Genomic DNA, 7,661 nt, shown 5'->3' with positions numbered 1-7,661 from the left:
CAGATCATAAGGAATGATAATCTTAATAAACACTGATTATTCCTGTCATCAGTGGGGTCAAAATACAATATCACTTAGCTGAGTAGGAAGTTTAAATCTGCATAGACTATTGAAAGTAAACACCAAAATTCGAGGTTAATAAACTAGAATCTCCTCAGAATTAAGAACCATTTTTTCAGTTACTTTACAGACATATATATGCTGGTCCTCATACATGTAAATACTATTACATATCCAAAGTAGTCAGATTACTAAAAAATTGAATAGCAGGTAGAGCACAGCATCTATAAGTTCTACAGCTTTTTACCCTCACATTAAAAAAAAGGTGGATTTCAAATGAGAAAAGGTCAATCTCAAATTAAAAAAAAAGTGAAAATAAAGTTAAAATAGGTCAAACTCAAATTAAAAAAGGTACTTCAGATTAAAAAAGATGAACTTCAAATTAAAATATACCAATCTCAATTTAAAACAAATTGTTAAATATATGACTGTAAAAAGTAATTTTAGTTGTGAACTTGACATCTGATATGCATTAGCCATATCTGTAAAACACTACAGTAATTATGAAAATAATAAAAATCCATCTTTCTCTGTCTACAGCTTTTCCCATCTTTATAAGGGGTCACTGTTTCCTGTAAACCTTTTCCGTCTTCTATACTGGGCATCACGCTCTCTTGAGGCCCGTCCAGACGATCGAGCACTGCCCGCGTGCACAAGCGAGGAGTTTGCCCGTTAACAAGTTTACCGCTTGTGCCCGCTGAAACACGGGCAAAGTTCCTGCATTGGTTGTTTAGCGAAAGCACCAGACTGCCCCTGGCCGCTAATATGACGTCACTGCCAGAGACACGAGGCTTCCTATGAAGGCAAGGCCAAGGGGTAGAGGTTGTCATAGTTCACTCGAGTATTTGACAGACTTGTCTGTCTCTGCTTCCGTTATGGATCAGTGGTCGAGACCTCATGTTCTACATTTAATAGAATTTTATCAGGAACACCCTTGCCTTTAGAATGTAAAATTGAACATATACACAGCAATTATTATGCTATATAGAGCCTTCTTCCGATTTTTCTTGGTGGCCACCATACTGGTTGTTTCTGCACCGCACAATCTGCAGGTCCTCCCTTAACGACTACACGCTCTGGCTGTGCCCGGGTTTGACTAGGCCAGCTCGCTGAGCTCGGCATCGTGGGGACAATACTGCAGTTGTATCTGTGGGCTTTGCTCGTTTTCGGGTAGGCCCATCGAGCTGTGCTCGATCGTCTGGACGAGCTTTCAGACTAATTCCTGCATGCCATTTGATACAATAGTTTCAATCGAAATCCTTGCTTTCCCCTCATCCCCCTCCCATCCACCACCATGTCCATGACCCTTCTACACACACGATCCTCCTCTCTCTGCAGGAGATTACCAAACCACTGCAATCTTTGATTGCTACTACTTTGACCGTCCCTTTAATATAATGGTTTCTAATCCTATTCCTTCTTGTGACTCCACACATCCATCTCAACACATCTAAAATACATCTAATATTATGGTAACCTGATGTAGCCAAAATAAGTTTTTATTTAATCCATTATTTTTATTTATAGTGCACAATGTTTGGCTTCTCACAGCCTACTTAAATTAATACAACTTAAATATTTTAAGTCCTAATTTGTAATATAAATAAAACAAAATAAAGTATTCATTCCTCATTGCTTATGAGAAAATTAGAAACTAAACTGCAATTCTTCGTTTAATAAATAATGAGTGAAAATTAGGCAAAATATAATTATGTCATTATAACGAGAGAGAGAGAGAGAGAGAGAGAGAGAGAGAGAGAGAGAGAGAGAGAGAGAGAGAGAAAATTATGATGCATCATTTTTACATAAATTGTCATTTTTTTTACTCTTGGAACCTAAGGGTTAGCATACAGCAAAAAAACTAAGAAACCCTTTAGTGGCCATTGTCACCCATATTCAAGTCCTTAAACTGCCTAACACCAGGAAAATCTTTTTATACATGGTTGTAGGTTTTTAGACAAAGCATTAGTATAATGTTGAGCATAGCTTGATCAATACAGCGTTCTAGGTACTACATTCGATACTCAGTTTGTGTGATGCCAGTTTGAGTGTCCATGAATCTAAAATTTTCCGACAGGCTTCGCTTCATACCTGTTTTCATGACACCCCAGCATTCCTCAATAGGATTTAGTGGAGCACTGTATGGGCTTGACCGTAATATTTCACCTCCATTGAATTAATCTTCTGCCATGTTTTCAAGACCTGAATGTACAGGAGCATTGTCTGTCACACACAAAACAGAGGGGGGGCTCAGCGCAGTGCGAAGCATTTTACGCAGCCATATTTGTGTCTTTCTTGTAACTGCCCCTTCTGCGCTCCCAGTACTAAAGTCCTTGTTGAGACGTGCTGCCTATTATGTGGACATTCTTTCCTTTGGACGCAGGACTTTTGGGCATGCAACTAACTCCTTTACGGGCACGTCCCCGAGATCGGCGAAGGAAATAATTTGCATTACTCTCATTACTCTCATCAATACAGATAACTTTTTTTCAAGTCCAATCCTGTTCATGATTTTTCCACGTAAGCCTTTCGCTTTTGTTAAATTGTTTTAGTTAATAGTAACAGATTCCAGGAGAATTTTATTCACTGTATATAACTGACCATCTAAATGCCTGCGTACCGTAGTTGAAGTAATACTGATGCCCGTTTCATTACCAAACCTTGCAGCAATCCCTAAGTGTCATAAATGGACTTCCCTCAATATTCTATCACATAACATGCTCTTTTCTTTTACAAATCTTGTATCACCGCTTTCTTTTCTTGGTGTCCGAATAGGAACTGTATGCTGTCTGAATAGGAATTCCATTGGCCTTTGCTATGGCTTTTGCTACTGCTGTCCAGTCAACGTTCTCAGCTGCATTAATGATTCTCATTTTTGCAACATCCTTTGCACCTATTGTGACGTCTTCACTTCCCTTTTTCTACTGGGTCGTCAACATCTTCATCTGAGCTACACGGATTATGTCTGAAGTTGCGGCCATCCTAATAGAAACAAAAATGATACATTTCAGCTTAATTTTATTTACATTTGTATCCCACCCTTCCCTTACCCAACTCGACCAAAATGACACTTTTCTTAAATATATTACCCAGTACTTATAGTCTGATAAATGCCTTTTTTCATAGCTTATGGTATCTGAGCTTGAGAAGTCTGTAAACCCAACGATATGTGTATGGAAGAAAAATTAGAAAATTAAAATATACCCATACACAGCATTAAAGTAATCTTTAATATTGTCCAATAATGCAATTTTACAGAATACTTTTCTGAACTAGTCTAAATTTTCCTTTTTGCCTTATTTGGGAAAATTATAGTTTCGATTAGCCTATACTACACTATTTCAAAATAAAATTAATCGGTCCTAGCCCGGTCCTAGCCTTATAAAAAAAAAAAGATGTAGGCTATAGGCCTACCCTATAGCCGAATGATTTTTTCATGTTACGTCCGCCTATTTGGTATCAAGCTAACTCAAAGCTACAGTAGAATCGATTAATAAATTTTTAAAGGTTTAATCACGCATAACAGCCTAGTTTCAATGATATACCATGTTCTATCAACTCTACTGTAGTTGTCTGAGCAACAGAATTCAGAGCGCTTCGAATCCTCGCAGGATATTCAGTCTTAACGAAAAGCGTTGCTTTCCATTTATATTAGTGTCGATGTCATGGTCTGCTGCAGCTACACCAAGAGCCTGTGCTTAATAGTTTGTTTGGTTTTAGAATAAACTAAAAGTTTCCTTATCATAACCTAGCCGCTTAAAGTGAAAATAGCCTGTTCAGTTAGTCCCAGCAGCTACTCTAAAGATATATTAGATTAATTAATACTATTATATTTCATACTATACCGTATGAGTAAACTTTCACATTAACTATCCAATATATTACTATTGTTCCTTCAAACTCCCAAAGAGTTAACAGGAAAGAGTTCCATCCTTTAAGATATATTTAATAGGGCACCAATCTTACACTGAAACAGCCGCGTCTGACTTTAGTGCTACGTAACTATGAAAGGTGCCATGCAATGCAAACACTACTATCTGGCAACTTAAGTCCTGTCCTTTAGTATCCAGTCTTAAACTGCACAACCCCAAGGGGCGAAAAATTAAGTTGGGGAATTCAGAGAAAGGTGTTCCCGAAGCAAGCTTCGGCGCTGGAGGAAAGGTGGATGATTATAGGGGTCAATGAAAATATGCAATGCAATCTGAATTGTCTATTTCCTAACATGAAAGATTTGCTTGAAGAGTATGAGGTGGGGAGTGTAAGGGTGTTGAGCGCGTTGACGGAACGTTAACAAGGCTGCCCAAATTTGAATTACAATTTCCACTATTAACCAGCCTATCAGAATACCTGACAAGTCCACGACATCAGTCAAAAAATTCTTTAAAATCCCAAGACCTAGGCCTCTTAGAAAATCGTTAAGATCCACTTATTACCTGTCTAGTTCCTATTTACTAGTGGGAATGAAATTCCAAGTTATAAAAGAAAGTCAGACAGTTATCCTACCCTATTCTCAGTTGCACCAATACATTCAAACACCTCGTGACCAAACAAAGGGCTCAAGTACTGTAATACCCTCGGCTATTAATAACTTGCACTGCCAAATATCTCCCCAGCATCCATACGAGATAGACTTGAGCGTTTATTACCTTTGTCCTAACCCCTGCATCTATATATCACTTTCTTTACCCTATTCTATCCTACCTTATATTTCAAGTTAAATATCTAACTTACCATTCCCATTAAGTCCTGGCTACATGAAAACTATCAACCTTGCAGTTCTAACCTAAGTTAGAAGTTAATTGGTTTGAAATTCCTCTTGTGCATGGTGAAAGTCACCATGCTTGTTTTTGAACTTCCTATTGTGCATGGTGACTAAGTCACCATGCACAACATGAAAGTCCACCTTTGCCTGGCAGGTGGCAACGCCACCCCGGCAAAGGTGGACTTCGGGAGTTGGCAAAGAATAACTTAACCCACCCGCAAAACTCGATTCACACTTAACCCACCCGCAAAACTCGATTCACACTTAACCCACCCGCAAAACTCGATTCACACTTAACCCACCCGCAAAACTCGATTCACACTTAACCCACCCGCAAAACTCGATTCACACTTAACCCACCCGCAAAACTCGATTCACACTTAACCCACCCGCAAAACTCGATTCACACTTAACCCACCCGCAAAACTCGATTCACACTTAACCCACCCGCAAAACTCGATTCACACTTAACCCACCCGCAAAACTCGATTCACACTTAACCCACCCGCAAAACTCGATTCACACTTAACCCACCCGCAAAACTTGATTCACACTTAACCCATCCGCAAAACTTGATTCACACTTAACCCATCCGCAAAACTTAAAATTTTTGAAGCTGAAATACTCATGGGCTCTAAAAATTATTACTGTTCAAAAACTAAAAAATTCCCAAGTAGACTTAACTAAACTCTACAATTCTAAAAAACAAAACTAGCTGAAATTACAAGACCAAACCACAAGGCAAAAGTTTAAATAAATTAAGTTTAAATCCACTAACCTAAAATACTAGATTTACTATACAAATTTTCAAAAATAACATTTCCCACACATCAAACTCCCACACATCAAACTCCCACACATCAAACTCCCACACATCAAACTCCCACACATCAAACTCCCACACATCAAACTCCCACACATCAAACTCCCACACATCAAACTCCCACACATCAAACTCATGCTAAAATATAAAAATTAAATACTTGAAAAACTTCTGAAGCTGAAACAAATCCTAAAATTTCTTAAGTGTTCAAAGCTGGAAAAGTTAAATTTTAACCTTAGTATTATTTTAAAGATAAAAATAACACCAAAACTTTCAAAACTCTCAAAACTAAGGTTTCGAATCTAAAAAATAAACCAAAAGCATTAAAACAAAACCTAAACTTAAAATGAAAACTTAAGAGTTTTGATTCTGAAATAAAAAAAACTTAAGCTAAAAAAATGTTCGGGGGGTTGCTCAAGTCACTCAACTAATAGAGACAAGAAATACTTACTCACCCATTAATCCTGTTTAGTCATGAGGTATCGGTACATTTAAGAATTTAGATAACTCACTGTGGCCCGCTTATTTAACGACACACCCTGACCTGAAATAAGAAAATATATATTGAGGCACACTCACTTAACGACACCATGACCTGAAGTAAAACGTGTATAATATATAATTTATATATATATATTAAGGCCCAAAATGTTCTAGCAAGTGGAGAGAACCAAGGGCTGACTATTGGTTACAATCAGCTGGGCCACCTGATAAATTTTAAAATACTAAGACAAGCAGCAGCAAGCAAGGCTTTATACATACTGATAAGCGTTATTACTAGTTTATTGCCATTTAAGCCTACAATAAAGTTTAAATCGACTTAATATGAGGTATAGGAAGGCTAAGGTAGCCGAGTTTAAGCCTCTAATCCTCAAAAAACTTTAAACCCTACAGCATCTTAAGACTTGCTCTATTGCAGCATAAATTTAAAATTTAAACATCTGTCGCACTGCATAAGATTGCTAGTATAAAACCAAAGCGCATAGAAATACCACTCAAAGCAATCTAGTTCAGCTTAGTTATAAATAGGCTTCGAAACTGTCTTAAATACCATGATGAAGGGCAATTACAACAATACTTAACAAGCTAAACATTTTGAACAGTTGTAGGAGTTTACAAAAATCGAAAGTACCAATACTTGAAGATACAAAGCCCGCAAATGGAAAACTTGCGTACGACAACTGTATGTCATAGCTGAAATATCACAATCTAAATAAATACAAAACTCAAAACTGGCAACAGTATCCACTCGCCAACCCAACAAACCTTGCAGCACGCCTTCACGCCCAAAACTACATATCTGCTGCTCAAGCTCCTTTAGACCTCAAATGAATATTTGTAAACATGCAAGTGGAGCATACTAGCAATTTGAACCTAGAACATTTGTAAGTCAGGCTAGCGAGCATTTGTACACAGCGCATCAAGACTAATACAACAAAAGTCCGCCTGAAGTAAAATCATACAAGAAAGCAATTTTAAAAAAGTACTACTCTATGCTGCAGGAGCTACGATACGGACTAGCAAACAATTATAAAATACTGTGAGCACCTTACTTTGAAAACGTACCCGGGCCGTTAGAAAGTGAATCATCCCTGCGGAGCACTGTACATTAAACCAAACAAAGTGAAACCATCGAACGTCCAGTAGAGTACGGCCAAGATCCCAAACGCAAATGAGCCAGAAAGTCGAGTTAGTATCAACGAAACCTGTCTTACGAAGCCGGGGACTCTCCAACACTGAAACAAGCTGTTCTTGAGGATAACAGCCAACGACCGCTGCAACTGCCTGCTTGTGGCACGTTACGCGTCGCAGAAAATCGACAGAAAATATTATTATTATTATTATTATTATTATTATTATTATTATTATTATTATTATTATTATTATTATTATTGAGAGTTGACGGGCACTCTTCCTTTTTAACGAACTACCCCAATTATGTATCAGTAGGTAGCCTATGTGAGAAAAGTTATTATTATTATTATTATTATTATTATTATTATTATTATTATTATT

At 37.5% G+C, this 7,661-nt stretch overlaps 1 long non-coding RNA gene across 1 annotated transcript; it reads right to left on the bottom strand.

Annotated features, from left to right (window-relative positions):
• Positions 1-1,051: 1,051 nt before the first annotated feature.
• On the bottom strand, positions 1,052-7,324 carry LOC136828607 (uncharacterized). The gene is made up of 3 exons (XR_010850138.1): positions 7,199-7,324; positions 6,101-6,189; positions 1,052-3,042 (listed from the first exon to the last, which is right to left on the bottom strand). It is a non-coding gene; the product is annotated as an uncharacterized lncRNA (long non-coding RNA).
• Positions 7,325-7,661: the final 337 nt, after the last annotated feature.

Source organism: Macrobrachium rosenbergii, chromosome 43 (genome assembly GCF_040412425.1).
Source record: "Macrobrachium rosenbergii isolate ZJJX-2024 chromosome 43, ASM4041242v1, whole genome shotgun sequence".
Taxonomy (NCBI): Eukaryota; Metazoa; Arthropoda; class Malacostraca; order Decapoda; family Palaemonidae; genus Macrobrachium; species Macrobrachium rosenbergii.
This window is presented reverse-complemented; position numbering and strand designations above follow the sequence as displayed.